Genomic DNA, 17,440 nt, shown 5'->3' on the forward strand with positions numbered 1-17,440 from the left:
GGAGCCCCCTCCGCCTCGCTGGCCTGGCCCGGGCCCGAAGGGGGCGGGAGGCGCGGCCCCAGTGCTTCGGCCTCGGATGTAAATAGACCTTGGGGCCTGGTCTGGGGCCCGAGCGCGCCACGCTCGCCCCTCCGCCCCCTCGTCCTCGGGGACCCGGCGTCCCCCCGTCCCCTAGTCCTTGGGAGGTGCTCGTCCTGCCCGGGCCTGTGGCCTCCACGCCGAGGACGGAGGAAGACCAGGCTGCCTTCACCCCACCCCCGCCCCGAATGGGCCCCCCACTTCCCGCCAGTTCTCCTGGATCCTTTAAGGCGCCTCGTCTCCCCTCATTTAGTCTCGCCCGCAAGATCTGGGCCGCCGAACGCTCTGGCTGCTTTCTGGCCGTTTTCGGCTGCGTTTCCAGAGAGAGGATGTCTCAGCCCGTCCTCTGTGGAGCGCTGACGTCCCACCTGAGCGTTTTTGACAAGGTTACGCTTCCCAAACGCCCCGGAGAAGCGCTGCGTGCGGCTGAGGTCTGCTCCCCTCGACAGGCAGGCGTGTGGCTGTCGTCGTGGTTTCAGGACTTCAGGACTTCCGAAGCCTATTTTTAGCTCCCTCCTTTTCTCCGTCCACAACTGCAGGCAAGCTCTCTACCTGTCCGCCCCGACGCCCCCGTACGCTGCTCCCAGCTATGGGAGGCTGTCCGGGGTTTCCATCCCCGACTGCACACATGCATGGATGGTAATAGTAAGTGCTCGGCCTTGTGGAGCGTTTGGGCTGGTACCAGGTACTGTTCTAAGTCCTGGCATGCTGTCACCTGGGCTAGCATTCCTCACTAAAGCTCCCAGACATAGTCGGTAGGTACTGTTCGCCCCATTCTCTTGGTGAGAACACCGAGAATGGTTGACTTACTTGTCCAAGGCAAGTCCTGTGACTAGTAAGGAGCAGGGATGGGAACCCAGGTGCCCCATTCTTGGCAGTTTGATACTACATCTCTCATAAAAATAAAGGAGCCTGTGCAGGGTTGAGGCATTCCCACTCGCGATCCTCTTCAAGGCAGAAAAGGGACTGCTTCATATTATGTATTTGCATCTTGAGCCCATATGGTTCTTGAAGTCAGGATCTGTCAGTCCACCATCCTCTGACCATCTCCATCAGGATGTCCGCACGGCACATCTCACTGCGCCCAGAACAAAATCTTGGCTTCCCGCCAGCCCCCCAGACTGGCCCATCACACAGACTTTCTCCCATTGAAGTACACCACGAGTCTGTACTTGGAATAGTGCGAACTCCAAACTTTGCACTCACCCCTGACTCCTCTTAGTCCACACTAACTTCTGTAGGTTCTACCTTGAAAATGTTTCAGAGTGTGACTACTCTCCAACTGCCAGCCCTTGGTCCTCCCTCTGCACCATCCTTACCCACCTGATAGTCTCTCAACCCAGAAGCCATCGGGGCCCCCTGTTACCTCCCACTACTCTGTCACTACTCTGTCCCTTACCCTCTACTCTCACTACCCTGGCTATCTCAGTGTTCCTGGAATGGTCCCTACTCTACTTCCTTTTAGCTTTTTCCTTGCCTCAAACAGTTTTCCCCACTACTCCCATGGCTCACCTCTGGTTTTACCACATTATTATTGAGGACTTCTCCAGAACCTATTTTAAATTATATACACATTACTTATTGCCTTTATTCTACTTTATTTTACACCACATCACTTAATGCCATCTAGCATGCTAGGTTTCCTTGCCTCTCCACTAGAATATAAGCTCCACAGGGCCAGGGGTTTTTATCTGTTGTGATCACTGATGGATCCCCTACATTTAGAATGGCCTCTGACACAGAGGAGCTATCCAGGAAATGTTTGACGAATGAATGACTGAGGGAGTTCATCAGTGAGAACCCTTATTGTGACAGATGCCTTGGCAACAGTGTTTTCCAGGGGTACTGTTTCTAGTATAATACGTGTGGATTGTAAATTGTGACTTGTATAGTTGAACAGGTATGTATAAAATAGAGAAATGGAATGTTTTGCACTAAAAGATTTTCTCTAATAAATGCCACATTTACGTAGTCTTTTCTCTGTAACACTAGTTCTGGGATAGTTCCTTGAGAAAAATTATCTTAGTGGATTTTTGTGCCTCAGATAGCCTTGACATCCTTTGGTTAGTCTTTGTGTGTATGTTGAAGACTCTGTTTCTGTTTTGGCTTATATAGCCTGGTGGAATATTTAAGTAAAGCAAGACTTCCTTCCCTTTGTGTGTTGAAGAGTTAGGGACTGCCCATAATCATCCTTTCCCTTTCATTTCTTAAGCTTCAATCAAACTCCTCCTTGGCTTCTGCCTTTCCAAACCGGGATCTCAATTGGTCCCTCCTCACACCCACTCTCCTCCATCCATTCTGTCTCTCTTCTTTAGTCCATCGCACTATTTGTCAGTCTGAGGAGTGGTTGTCACCCCAACTGGGTGTCAGGATCACCTGAGGAGCATTCTTAAAGCCACAGATGCTTAGTCCCCATGCCGAACAGATTCCGGTTCTGTGAAGCGTTGGGTGAGCTTTGGGCATCTGTATAGTTAGAAAGCAGCGTGATTCTGACATACAGCCTAGATTAAGACCCACTGGTCTGAGTGGTACAGGTTAGGTGTGCTGTAACTGTACAGCCATGTGACCAGTACTACAGCATCCTGTTGGTCCTGTTGCCATGGCAACCTCCAGACTAGTGTCAACAACTCCCATAGCACTTTCTCTGTGGTCCTGTAGTCCCTGGTTTTTGTTTTTTAGAGGTTTTTTTTTTGAGAGATTTTTCACTGTAGGGCGCGTGCGCTCGCCAGACAGACAGAGAGAGACATAGAGACAGAAAGCGAGAAATCACCCCCCAGGGGGGATGGTCACGCCGCGATCCCTTTTCCTCCGTTCTCTCGGGATCTTGGGCACGCACGCACACGCGCCCGGCGTGAGTTTTAAGCCACCGGGTCCGGGACACGAACCGCGCTCGACTATGTGGGAGTCCAGCGACATAGCCATTACGCTAACTGCTGGTTCCCGATTATTTTCTAGTTTTTGCTGTAAGGCACAGAGGGGAAGAGAGCCGTCTCCATTCACCATGGCCATGCCACAATCCCCTCTCTTCCATTCTCCTCTCTGTATTTTGGGCATGCGTGTACATGTGTCTGGCGTTGGTTTTCAAGCCACTAGCTCGAGGACTCAAACTGCGCAGTCAGCCATGTAGGACCCAGGTGCCTTAACCTCCATGTGGTCTGCTGGCCCAGTCCCTGACTGGGCGCATTCTGACTGCTCCTCTCCTAGGAGAGTGTGTGTTTCCCCGTGCCCATGGGGTATTCTCCCCTCCTTAGTGTTTCACCGTCGCTACCTCTTAAATTCGCTAATCATCCTGTCTCTGGAGTCATTCTGCACTGTAGGCTGACAGCAGGACTTGAAAGCAGAGTTGTGTAAAGAAGAATGGGAAGAGGGCAAGCAAAGTATATTTAAACTATAGGAAATCTTGGATTGTAGATCTAGCATTAAAAGGTAACAAATTCCCTGCTGGCCTGTAGACATGCATGGTGAGAACTGGGAATTGGTATAAAGCAGGTTCTCAACTTTGACGTTGGACATTTGGGGCTGGATAATCCTCTGTTAGAGAGGAAGGAGGCTGTCCTACGTTGTAGGACATGTAGACATTGTAGGATGTTTAGTAGCATTGCAGCATCCTTGACACTGCTCAGAGACCCTCCCTCCCACCCGAGGGACCATTTCAGCCAAAAATGCCTCCAGACATAGACAATTGTTGGGGGTGGATCAGAATCACTTCCAGGTGAGACTCGGTATAAAGTGATGGTGGGACCCAAGCTTTGCCTTGTAGAGAACTGGGCTTGTGTTTTGATTCTGCTGAGTGTTCCCTGAGTGATTTGGGGCAAACTTCATAACCCTCTAAGCCTCAGTTTCTTCAACATGAAATGGGAATAATGAAAGCCATACCTCGCTCAAGGTGGCTGTGGGCATTGGGTGAATTAACACAGAACAGTTATTTAGCACCTAGCTTAGCCCACAGTAATATACACTCAGTGAGTGGCAGCTGTCTTTACTGCAGTGGACTCCATTCTGGACAGTTAGCTTAAGGACAAAGGAAGAGAGAACAAGAATAAATCTGAATAGTGCATATGAGTCTGTCCTCCTTGGGGATGGCCATGGGCCGAGCCCAGGATGGGAGGCCAGTAGGTGCCATTGGTCCCCTTAAGTTCTGTCCTGCCTTCCCTTGAGCAACCACCTAGTCCAGGGTTTCTCAGCTTTGGCATGAGAGGCATTTGGGACCAGAAAATCCTCTTGTCATGGGGGGCTGCCCTGTGCATAGAACGACTTCAGTTATCACCCTGGCCTTTTCTCAGTAGATGCCAGTAGTGCATGCACACACAGCCTAGTCATGGCAACCCAAAATGGCTCCAGAATTGCCCAGTGTCCCCTGGGTGGCAGAATTGCTCCCAGTTGAAAACTACTGATCTCGCCTGAGTAAGTGTGAGTCTACAGGTGTTCAAGGGTGATTTCATTTCTCTCAGATTGCACTTTACTCGTTAACTTGAAACCTAACCACCGAGAGAATGGCATGCAACTGAATTTTTATTGAGTAACTGGAACTCAGTTGGAATCCTGAATTCACTCAGTTCTCAACACCTTCTCCTTGCCTCATCTTTTTTTTTTTTTTTCCTCCTCATACCTTAATTTTTAGGGTAAAGGAGAAATTACTTGGGAAATTTTTATGAACTTATGTTAAAAGTTAGCTCTGGGATCTGTTCCAAGATCAGATGTATGCCTTCAACATGATTGTGCCTCCTATATCTGTACCAGATGGGGCCTAGTGGTGGCTGGAGGGTGTCATGATAACTCAGAGGCTGCAAAATCTTTACACACTTTGGAAAGAAAAATGTAAGTTTTGCCCAGGATCCTCTGTGCAGAGAACATCTTTCAGTTCTGCACAACTTTTCTACCAAGCCTTCAGCCCATCTCTCAGTTTACTGGAAAATGGAATCACCCCAGAAGTCCTTTTACCCTAAACCATTCATTGGGCAGTAGGGCCAGCCAGGATCTGGTGTGTCCTTATGCTCTGAAGTCTTGTGAGTGGAGGCGGCAGGAACCATAGGTGAGCTTAGAATGGCACTTGGAGAAAGGAAGGTGCTTAGGGGTGGGGAAGGGGGCATTCTGGGTGCAGTTTTAATTCCAGCCTAGGAAATGAGTTCAGGCACAGAGAACTCAGATTGGATAGAGTGGGAGAGGAGGGAGAGATGGGATGCACTGAAGGGATCTGAGGAGACAGCATCATTAATAAACACTGGTATCGGTATGACTGGGCTGGTCATTGGTAGCTCTCCATGGTACTTTGAACCTGCCATGAGGCAAATGGTTTGTGTCATTAACTGTTGGGTATCTCGTGGTGTCCAGGGAGCAGCAGGTTTTCTTTGTTCTGTTTTAAGAAGATTTGTTTTGGCCGCTTCTGCACAGTAATCTGTGGTCCTGGCCTCGCCAAGTTCTGTTTGACTCTGCACTACGTGGTGGAGAATCCATGTGTAAAGTAGGACCTTGGGGTAAGCACAGGCTGCTGCTTTCTTTGGTAGTCTTGGCGCTTGGTGCTGTCACACAGCATGAACTGTGACTCTCAACCTTGTCTGTGCCACACTCACGTAAGGAGATTGTTGAGGAAAATGAAAGCCACTGCCTGGGCCGCCCTGCTAGATAGGACTGCAGGAGATCTGGGGCGCCCGTGGCTTTAAAAAGCTTCGCAGATGTTTTTACACATGAAGCCAGAGTTGAAACCACAGGCAGAGGTGGCAAACTTGCCTGAGGGCCAAGCAGACATATTTAATTTGGCCCATTTAGGTTTTTGTTTGGTTTTAATTAGGAGCTGACACTGAAAATTCTTGAGATTTCAGGGAGAGAGATCTAAATTTCTGATTTTTCTTGAAAAACGAACCGTCGTTGGCCAGTCTTCTTACACAGTAAATGTTTCCCGGGGCTGAGAAATAGCCACTGCCCTTGAGCTTGACAGTATGCCCTCCTGGGATTTTGGGCGCACACACACACACACACACACACACACACACACACACAAACATACAAGCCCAGCGTGAATTTCAAGCCTTCAGATCTGTGACTCGAACCCTGGTCAGCCATATGGGGGTCCAGCACCTTAACCACTATGCCACCTGCTGGCCCCCCAGCATCTTTTATTAAGCCAGATATTGAAGAAATTTATGAACACCTAGGTGCCATTTTGCTCACTAATTTTTTTTTTGAAAGTAGTTATTTTTTATGAGAATGTGTTTTCTGAGTAAACCTTTTCTGAACTTACTCTCTTAAATAAGTTAACTAATCATATCGCAAAGCCACATGGAAGGTCCACATTTGATTCATGCCCTCCCAGAGCTGAGTGTGGTGGCACAGGCCTTTAGTCCCAGGTACTAAGGAGGCTGAGGCAGAAGGTTCCAGACACAATGAGATCCTGTCTAAAACAACATACACAGATTCGTACACCACAGATAAATACATAGGTAAATATTTTGAATGTTTCTTAGGTTTAATTTGTATCAGTAGTACCTATAATCCACATTTATGAAATCCCTTGGGAATCCTCAGTCATTTAAGATGGAAAGGTGTCCTGAGACTAAAAAGTTTGAGAACCGCTGCATGTGATAGCAGAGCCTCGGCATACAGGCCTGAGCAAGGCCTAACATAGGGTCTGTAGTGCTTTCTCCCTGTCTTTCCAGCTTTGGGACTGACCAGCAGGCCCCAGTCATGGCACAGTTGGGAGCGCCTGGACTGACCGTCTCACTGCTTTGTGTCTTGCTTCATCTGCCACTTACTTGCCCCCGAACCTTAGGCAAGTTGTTTGGCCTCAGTTCCTGCGTCTGTGAAATGGCGTAGTGATAACCAAGTCTGAGGGTTACTGTGGGAGAGCGAGTAGGTAATTGGCATGTGGGAACACATCAGTTACCACTAGCCACATTTCTCCTGATTTGATGCCTGAGAGGAGAAAAGGCACTGTCAGGTTATAGCAGGGTTTTCCCAGCTCAGCATCACTAACTTGGGCCAGTGGGGGCCGTCCTGTGCGTTTTAGGATGCCCAGCAGCAGCCGTGGCCTCTGCTCACCATCCACCACCCCCAGTCATGACAAGTAAGACTGTCTAGGTATTGCCCAGTGTTCTCTGAGAGCCAAAATCACCCCCCAGGAGAAACAACTGGTTTAGGGGATTTTGTTGACACCTAAGAGATGCCGCATCCCATAATTCTCTGCCCTGCCCATGTCCTAGGAGGTTGCATACATGTAAATCCACACGCTGAGTAGGGGAAAGGGGAAAGATGAGTCCAGAGCGGGGGCAAGGAGGGCTTGTCATCTGCTTTGTATCATCTGATAGAGTGGTGTGTAATGTGAGTTAGGGACCTAGCTCTCTTACTTTTTTAAACCAAATAATTTACCAATTTTTTTTTAACCAAATAATGGCAGATTTCTTAATACCAGCACAGTTGGCATTGGCCTTGATTCACTCTTTATGGTGGGGGAACTGTCCTATACCCATAGGATGTTGATCAGCGTTCCTGGTCCCCTGCACTGTGTCCACCAAGTGCCATTAGCAGGGCATCTCCCCCATCTTGACAACCACAGTGATCTTCCAACATTGGCCATTGTGCCCAGGAGGGCAGAGTTACTCATGGGAGAGGACCCTGGACTGTAGGATTTAATGAAGCTGTCCAGCAATCAATTATTTGCTGAGCTTAGGGCTCATCCTCACAGCCCTCTTTTCATCCTGGCCTCCTGGCAGCTAAGTAGGTGTCTTGATATCTTGGAGTTACAAGGCAGGGACCTGAGAGGACGCCAGAGCTGGGGAGGTCCTCAGAGATGCTTGAGTCTTGGCCAAAGCCTAAAGCCACCTAAGCAGAGAGGGCTGCTGGGCCAGCGTGCCTGTCTCCAGCCACTGGGTCTCAGGGCCTTCACTCCTGCGTCCAAGGATCAGTAGCACCCAGTTCTCAGGTGCATGTTCTGACAGCCAGCTTGCGTAGGTCACGCTGCCTTTGCTGTCACCGTTTACAACGCCCAGAGAAGAGTAGGGAGTTGCAGAGACAGTAGTCGTTTTACTCCATGCACGTGCGAGAATGCAGGCCCTGCTTTTCCGCAGGAGGCTTTTAAATGCCTCTGCTAAATTAAGGCCCCACAGGATTTCGGAACTTGCTTAGCTGGGATTCATTCCCACATTGCATCTGTAAGGGCAGAGCCTGAGTTGGGAACGTAGTCTTTGAACGTTTGGCCTTCTCAGGGGTTTCGGTGAGAGAATGAGCTGCCTTTTGCTCAGAGGAGAAAGGATATTTGGCAGCCTTAATGGTGGGACCACCGGGGACCTGAGAGTCCAGGGCCTGTGTCCGCGTAATTTTCAGCACCGATTCTGGGTGGTGGTTGGATGGGGGGGGTGAGCCCTGCCTGTGGATCTTGTCAGAGGAGTGAGTTATTTTAGCTGATAGCGCGTGCTGCTGAGTGGGCAGGTGTGCCCTCAACCTCACGATGGTCATCTGGTCTCCCACAGCTGAGGCACCAGCAGTGCTGGTTCCAAGGTACACTGATGCCTCCATCACTTTGCCCCATTCCCAAGCCCTCCAGACTAGCCCAGGCCACTGTTGTCGCCTCCACTCCTTGCCAGATGACTCTAGGCAGCTGCTCACGTTTTGTCTCCTTGCATCTCTGAGATTGTCCCACTGTTCCCAGGGTAGTGTTTCAAAAGCACAAGTCAGATTCCCTGCTTGGACTCCTCCGCCAGCTCCCTTTACACGGGAGGGGTCCAGATTCCTCTTCATGGCCTGCAGGGCTGACGTCCTTTGAGCTCCTGCCCAACCCCTTCCGACTTCCTCCCCTGCAACTCCCCCTGCAGATTCTCCAGCCAACAGGACCTCTTTCCATCCTCAGGGCCTTTGCACTTGGTCCCCCAGCCTCGCCTGGGTCATCCCTTCTCCTTTGTTTTGAGATTCAGATGCCCCCTGAGAAAGGCCTTCCCCGACCACTCCCTCTCTCCCACCCCACGGTCCTGCTTATTTTCTCTCTGTAGCACCTCTCCAGAATCACCTGCGTAGCTCTGCACGCAGCTGGGAACTTGTTTATTGTCTCTCTTTTCCCCCTCGAGAGCCGTGGCCTTGTCTGCCCGTCTGCCTTTTCACTTCTGTCTTCAGAGCTGAGCTCAGTGCTTGGCACAGCGCAGGTCCTTGGTAAATCCTGCTGACATGAGCACAGCTGGCCTCCCTCTCGCTCAGTGCTTCCTTCCTCACAGGGCTGGGGTCCCGCGACTGAGCAGTTATGTTGAGTGTCCCAGGCTTCTAGGCAACTCCTCAATCCAGCTGTTCCACTCCTCAGAGGGAGGGGGCCAGGCTGCTGTGAGGCATTTCTTATTGTTGAGGGTCTGGGTTGAATCCAAGATTCTTTTTTTCTTTTCTTTTTTTTCTTTTCTTTTTTCTTTTTTTTTTTTTTGTGTGTGTGCTATAGGGTATATGAGACAGAGAAAGAGAAAGGGAGAAATCATCCCCCTGTAGGGAGAATGGCCATACCAGTCTCTTCATTCTCTCAGGGTTTTGGGTGTGCATGTGCACACTCCTGGTGTGTTTCTTAAGCTGTCAGGTGCAGGACTTGAAGACACAGTCAGCCACGTGGGACCCAGCTCCCTTAACCACCACACCACCAGCTGGCCCCCCAAGACCCGTGCTTTAAAGGGGGTACCTTTAAAGCAGTGTGTTTGCTTTGCGGTGTTCAGAATATAATTATAGTGACAATGTTAATGTCAACATGGGATTCATAGTGTGCCAGCTGCCCCTCCAAATGCTGTACCAGGGTCTTCAGGAAGTTCACAGAGCGTGCATATAAAGAAAACAAACTACGTGTTGACTTTTTCCCCACTAAAATAGTGCTTTAATTCATTTTTTAGCAAACTTTTTGAAGTCCTGAGATTCACCCCTCTGTCACCATCTGAGTGAAGTGCTATCTTTATTAGACATCGTACGTGAGGGGGGACGTTGTAAAATGGTCAGTGAGTGCACCCAGATCCCAGCCACAGTCGTGGAGGTAGGCTCCACACACAAGGAGGACAGAGCCCACCAGCTCCCTTCACGCTGGAGGGATCCAGTTTCCTCACCATGGCCTGCAGGGCTGTCGTCCTCTGGGCCCCCTCCGAGCCCGAGTGTCTTCAGTTTGGGTCAGCCTCAGCGGAAGTTCTGCTGTCCTTGGGTTTCCTCTCTGTGAGCTTTAGAGAGGGGATTCCCACCGTCCTTACCCAAACTTCCCCCCTGAATCTTCAGTCGCTTTCACTTCACCTCAGCTGTGTTAGTGTCATGCCATCTGCTGGTGGTACAGAAAAGTGCTGTCAAAGCTGGATCACTGAATTTCTCCCCATTTTGGGGCAGTTACTGACATTTATTCAATAAGTTTATGGAGTTTTTGTTGGAGTTAAGGCCTGGAAGGTGACTGGAGTGTGAGTCCTGCCCCCAGGGGCTCACAGTCAGCATGGGGCAGACTGGAGGTGGTTGGCAGGTCTGGCTGCAGGCTGGGAAGTGTAGAAATGAAGAAGGCATAATGTGGGCTGGCCCTCGTGCAGGTCACAGGGAACCGAGGTGCCTGGTTTGGAAGTTGGGCAGACCAGGCTCTGGTCCTGCATCTGCCGCCTGCCAGCTCTGTGACCTCGGGCGAGGGACCTGTGTGTCCAAGGCCTCTCAGTATTCTTTCACGGTTTATAGATCAGAGACAGTAAATAACTACGTCACGGGGATGTGGCCACGTGAAGTGAGACTAGGTTTATAAAGTGCCTGCGTGGCGCCTGGTAAAGGTGGTCAGCAGATGTGCGCTGCTCGCTGCTCCTGCTGTTACCGCAGGGGTCGGCCATGAGATTGGAGCATTGGAGATCGGCTTGGATTTCAGTAGGTGAAGGGGAATGTCAGGGTGAAGAAGCTTCCAGAAAGAAGTATATAAAAATGTAAGGTATCTCCAAAAGTCATGTTCCTGCGTTCTCTACGAGGCCAGTTGAGATTTGTCGGAGGAGAGCGTTGAGAAATAGAGAAAGGAATTGAGCGACGGGGCCACCCGCCTCCATGAGCTGGGCCGGTGAGCACCGAGCATGCCATCCACTGAGAGTCAAGTGTGGCCTAGCAGCAGCGTGCCTGAGATCAGCTCCATTCTTCAGCAGGGGTGAGTGGGAGAGCAGAGGGGCCCGGAGCTGTTTATACCAATTCCCAGCAAAATAAATGACTCGGAGGGTGGAGATAGCGAGTGTCGCCAGATTAGATGGTTGCCACGCAGTTATAGACTGCTATTTACATTGGCAAGATGCTTTCCATATTTTTCTCACAGATAAGAAGATTAAGGCACATCAGCCCAGGATTAAAGCTAATTTTATACAAACACCTTGCTGGTATTTTGGTCACGAATTCTAAGTGGCTTTCCAGATGGGGGCCGCTTCCTGGCAGGTGTTGGGCTCATCAGTCAGGACGGGAGTAAACAGAGACGACCAGGTCCCAAGTTCTCTTCTGTGCATGAGTTCCTGGGGCTACATAGTTTTATCTATGACTTTCTTTCTTCCTTTTTTTTTTTTTTTTTTTAAGATTTTTTGTCATAGGACATGTGCACTTGCCAGAGAGAGACAGCAGGAGAGGGAAACTGAGAAATTGCCTCCTGGGAGATGTCCAGGCTGTAGTCCCTTCTCCTCCATTCTCCTCTCGGGAAAGGCACACGTGCCTGGTGTGATTCTCAGGCGCCCAGGTCTGCGGCTCGAACTGCGGTCGACCACATGGGAGTCCAGTACCACGCAACCTGCTGGACCTCCTTTTAGTGGGTTTTTTTCTTTTTTTAAAGAATTATTTATTTATTTAATTCCATTTGTTATTGTTATTTTTTGATTTGACCACCAGAGAGAGAGAGAAAGGGAAAGTGAGAAAGCAAACCACCAGGTCCGAGACCTGAACCATGGTTGGCCATGTGGGAATCCAGCGCCCTTATTCACCACACCGCCTGCTGGGTGATCTCCCAAGACGGGCCAGAGCCAATTTCTACTGCAGTGCAGGCCTTTGGTGCTCCGTTTAGGTCTCTACCCTGTGGCAAGGGGAGAGTTCACGTGGAAGGGGGAGAGGAGAAGAGGGAGTGTTGTCAGCCTCGGTTCGGAGTGTGTCAGGCAGAGCATTCCACAGTTAGACCTTGACAGGCAAAGACACAGCGCAGCCTGGGTCCCCACTGAGTGTGCACCTTGGAATGTGTCTTTGAGTCTTTCCTTGACAGTCTGACAGGGTTTCAGTCTCCACACGGGTCTCCAGTGGCGTAACTGCACACTGCGTCCCCCAGGCAGATGGTCATGTACTTTGGAAAGCCTGGCGTCCCTCCACAGGTGCTCACCCAGGGTGCAGACTGCCAGCTCCTTTATTTCCGATGTCATTCGTCCAAAGACAGGAGCTCTGTGGCCCGCCTGAGCAGCCGAGCGGACAGGAAACAGACTGGGAAGGTGCCTTCTAACCCCCGGCACCTGCCTTGGGTGCCGCAGAGCGCACGCTCGGGCGAGGGCTCAGGTTCAGCCCACCTGGGAGAAGACCCTGCTCCCCCTCAGACTCGAGCCTCTGGCTCCTTTACTGTAAAGTACGGACATTGGTCTACCCTCTCTGCTGAGGGTCGTGAGGGTTTAGGGAGATGATGTGGATAAACTTAGCACATAGGGACCAGCAGATGGCGTATGGTTATGTTGCTGGTCTCCCACATAGTTGACCGGGTTTTGACTCCTGGACCCAGTGGCTTAACACTCACGTCGGACACGTGTACATGCATGCCCAAGATCCTGAGAGGAGAATGAAGAAAGGATTACGGCGTGGCCATCCCCCTGGGGGGTGATTTCTCACTTTCTGTCTCTCTGTCTCTTTCTCTCTCTCCGGTGAGCACATGTACCCTATAGCAATAAATAAATAAATAAATAAATAGATTTTAAAAAGGGGTAAAAACAAAACAAAACAAACAAAAACTAGCACATAAAGAAGTGCCCAGGGACCAGCAAGTGGCATAGCAGTTATGTCTCCGGACTCCTACATGACCGCCTGCAGTTTGAGTCCTGAACCTGGTGACTTCAAACTCCTGGTGTGTGCGTGCACATACCCAAGATCCCAGGAGAATGGAGAAGGGATTGCTCTGTGATCATTCCCCCACCCCGGGGAGTGATTTCCTTTCTGTCTCTCTTTCTCTGTCTCTCTGGCGAACGCATGTACCCTATAGCAAAAATCTTCCTTAAAGAAATCCCAAATAAACAAAGAATTGCCCATTGTGGGGCCAGCAGGTGGTGTAGTGGTTAAGGCACTGGGCTCCCACATTGCTGACTATGGTTTGAGTCCTGGACCTGGCGGCTGGCTTTTTCTTTCTTGCTCACTTGCTCTCTCACACATGTCCTATAGCAAAATTTTAAAAAATAAATAAAATAAAGAATTTTTTTTAAAGAAGAAGAGGAGGAGGAAGAGGAGCCCAGTGAACTCTGATGCCATTGGGGACCTCCTGGATTTCGGGAAGCTACATGTTTGGGTGTCTTCGCTATACATTATGGGCAAAGGCTGGGAGAGGTCCTGAGACAGGAAGCCAAGAGCCTGGTTACCCTAGAGGGTTGGGAAGCAATGCTTTTCTGTCCCGGCTGCCTCTGGGGTTCAGGCCAGCCCTGCCCTCCCCTTTCCTTGCTCACATAGGCAGCAGGCACCCTCCCCAGGTGCCCTTCCTCCTCCTCACAGTGGCTTTGGGCAGGACTCTCTCCAGGGCCCCTCTCCCTGTTCGTGCTGCCTCTAAGGTAGATACATGAGTTGTTTTGTTTTGAGGTTTTAGTTTTGGTTTTGGTTTTGGAGAGTTTTGTTGTTGTTGTTGTTATAGAGCGCATGCACTCGCCAGAGAGACAGAAAGCGAGAGATCACCCCCCCCCCCAGGGAGGATAGGCACGCCACTATCCCTTCTCCTCCATTTTCCTCTGAGGATCTTGGGCACGCACGCACACGCGCCCAGCGTGAGTTTAAACCACCGGGTCTGGGACTTGAACAATGGTCGATTGGCTGTATGGGAGTCTAGCGACATAGCCATTACACCAACCAACTGCTGGTTCCTTGTTTTGAAAAGACACATCAAACCTTTGAGTTACAGGGGCCTCCTTGTAGGGATGGTACTGGGAAGCCCGCTCTGTCTTAATTCTCTCCGGTATTGGGCTGTTCAAAACTGACCACTGCCTTCTGACTCAGCCTCCCTACCTGCCGTGAGGAGGCGGTTTCTGGGCCCTCTCCCTTGGCTACACCAGACTACAGGGATGATGTAGATCATGTCAGGCGAGGGGTCTCTTTGTTTGCCAGAGAATGCGTACGCTGGCGGAGAGGCAGAGAGGGAGAAAGCCTCCCAGCAGGCCCTCATCCAGTCCTCCATCCTGTGGGGACTTTGGACATGTATTCACATGTGCCTGGCCTGGTTTTCAAGCACCAGGACCAGGATTCGAACCATGCCATTGGCCCTATGAGATCTACTACCTTAACCACCCCAGGCCACAAGATTAAGGTTTTATGGACTCTCCACCAATCACCTGAGCCATCGGTGGACCCAGGTCAGTTTCTGCTTCAGAGGAAGGTGCACCTCCTCAGAGATCCCCAGAGACCTGTGGCTCCCTGCAGGAGAGTGTTCCAAGGCCCTTCGGGTCAGGAGGGACCCTGTGTCCTTTCAGGGGAAGAGAGCACCTTCCACCAGGACCCCTGCCTTTAGGGAGACCTTTGGTTCCTGTTGTGGTTGGCGATGGGCCTGGGGCTTCTCTGCTGGCCCACGGCGGTGTCAGTGTGCAGGCCTCAGACGAGGGGGAGGGTGGAGGAGCATGCTGCCCAGTCCTGTTGCCTGGCACCGGCCAGCTTCCCAGTGTGTCCCCAGGGGATCTGGAGTCCACGGGTGTGCCCCACACTATCAGGGTACCAGCCACACTCCCCAGGTAGCAGGTGCTGCCCTGAGCCACCCCTTTCCTCCCCTCTGGCCTTGATGCTGGTTCCCTGTCACCGGCCAGATGCTGCTCCTCCTGCTTACCAGCACTTCCTCCCAGAAGCCTTCCCTGATACGCTCCTTTTCTGCAGCCTCACTGGATTGGGTGCCCCAGCTCTGCCTTCCTAGGGCCTCCTATACCTCCCCATGTTCTAACTCGTGACGGGCAGGGGATGCGTCTCCTGTCCCCTGCCATATCCCCAGAGGTCAGCATAGTGTCTGGTGCACCGTGGGTGCTTGGATGTGTGGTGTTGCTGAGTTAATATTACAGTCGGATCTGCAAATCCCGCATGCACTGGCAGAGTGGTTCCCGGGCTCAGCTGGGTGGGACGGGGCATCCTAGGCATGCCAGGATGCCCAGAGGACAGGGAGGTGGGGCACTGTGGAGGGGTCTCTGACATCTGCAGAGGTCTCAGACCTTTCCCTGCCTGGGCTGGCTTGATTTTTAGCCTGTCTGTGCTCAGCCCTGACCTGGGGATCACAGGCAGCGTCTCCCACTCTGCCTCACACATTGGGTGGAGGGAGCAGGGGGTGGGAGGGACCCTCCTTTCACTTCTAGCCAGACCTACCTCCTTGGTGTTTTCCTGGAAGTCTGGGAGAGGCAGGGGACCCTCCCCGGCTCCAGCATGTGTGTGTGTCACTTGGATCGTGCTGGGGCTTGGGTACTGTCGGGGGCAAAGGCCGTGAGGAGGGCCCGTGGAGGAGAGGGCTGAGGGGGGGAGAGTCATGAGTAGAGCAGTCACCGCCGGGACTTGAACTCAACGTCCTGGGAGCCAGAGGGGAGTGTGTGGTGGGCCGAGGCGCCGCACCTGGCCCGGGGTTATAGCAGGACACGTGGGGACTCGGGTCCACCCTGCCACACTCGCCCACGAGCCGTGTCTCAGGCCTCAGCACGTGTGTTCCTGGAGAGGAGGCTTTCCCGTCCGAGTCCTTGGCAGCCCTCGGGCATCTCTTCTGCCGCCTGGTCACCTGACAGCTGGCACGCGGAGCCCAGCTTCGGGCAGGCTGTTACGAGCGGGTCTGCTTGCTCAGGGAGCATTTCACGAGGGTGGGAACGAGCGACAAGCCTTGGTGACACGCCTGTCGGGCGTCTGCACTCGGTGGTCTGTCTTAGTATTTCATGGCTGGTGTGACCTGGCTCTCCAGGACTTGTGGTGGTGGTCCTCCCTTCTGCTCAAGGAAAGCCGGCCTGGGCTTGACGGGGTCGTAGAAGCCTCGGTACTCCCGAGTATGATGATGCGGAAGGCTCCAGAAAGCAGCCGCCCACCTGCTAGGGTGGGGCAGGGCTTGCGTGCGTGGCCACCCTGTCACCTCCATACCAGGTGCAGCTCCAGAGCCAGGCTGGGCGAACCTGCAGCGTGTCACCCTATGACCTTTCTTTAGGCAGGTGGTGGAGCTGACGTTGCAGTCAGTGCCGTGGTCAGGGTAGTCGGGCTCCCAGCCCTGCTGTCAGCAGGGGTCTCCCATCAGCCTGTCCTGTGGGTCCTGTTCTGGGGAGAACCCTGCAGGCCCCCCTCTCTGTGCCGTGCACGTCCCACTCACCATGGGACAGCTCCCTGAGCACCCGCTGTGCGTGAGGCCGTGGCTGGCCCCGAGGTTACGACAGTGAACGGAACAGACTAGGCCCACTCTTGCGGAGCCGTGTTCTGGAGTACCAGCAGATACTCCCCTCAGGGTGCTCCAGGGCTCCCTGCACCAGGCCACCCCCGGTGCAAATGCCCCCTTCCCTTTGAGTCCGGTGTATTACCTAGAAGCCTCTGCCCTCCACTCCCTGTTCCCCGCTGTTCCCGCAGTGTCTGTCTCAGAACGAGGGCTTAATACATATTTATGTGATTGCGTGGCAGCTGGTGTTGTGTGTGTGGAAAGTGCAGAGGGGCCCACAAGGGGTTCTGCATGGCACGTGCTGGGCACAGGGCTGTCTCAGGGGCCACGTCTGCCACCCAGCCTCCCTCCCAGAGCCTCGGTGTGACCCAGGGCCGGATAGAACCAGAGGCATTCCTAGGAGGGACGCAGTAGGGCAGCAGTGGTGTGCAGACGGGAGTTTCCAGAAGGAGAAGTGTGTGCAGGAGGAAAGGGTGGGCACGGACATAGAAGGCGAACGGGCCCCTGGGCAGAGGGACTCGGCCACGCAGTGTGCACAGAGGCTGCAGACTGGTCACCCTTTGGCCGCGAGAAGACACCATGACAGCCACATTGCCTTCCTGCGTGTGAAGATCAGGAGGTGCCACGTGAAGATCTGGCTTCTCTGAGCCATGTTCCTGCAAGACCAGAGCTGACAGCACTGAGTGGTGGCCGAGCACGCCTTCCACTGAGCCACACTCCCCGGGGCGCACACACACACACACACACACACACACACACACACACACACCCGTCATTTCCGTGGCTGCTCTGCGAGTCCCGGCAGCCCTTACCGGAGCGGGCTTAGGGAGGGGGCGC

The 17,440-nt window shown here is 52.4% G+C and overlaps 1 protein-coding gene across 5 annotated transcripts in view; it reads left to right on the forward strand.

The window, feature by feature from the left end:
• RANBP3 (RAN binding protein 3) overlaps positions 1-17,440 on the forward strand; it is a 55,023-nt gene that overhangs the window by 266 nt on the left and 37,317 nt on the right. The gene's annotated exons all lie outside the window — the stretch shown is intronic.

This window comes from Tupaia chinensis, unplaced genomic scaffold (genome assembly GCF_000334495.1).
Source record: "Tupaia chinensis unplaced genomic scaffold, TupChi_1.0 Scaffold148210_1, whole genome shotgun sequence".
Lineage (NCBI taxonomy): Eukaryota > Metazoa > Chordata > Mammalia > Scandentia > Tupaiidae > Tupaia > Tupaia belangeri.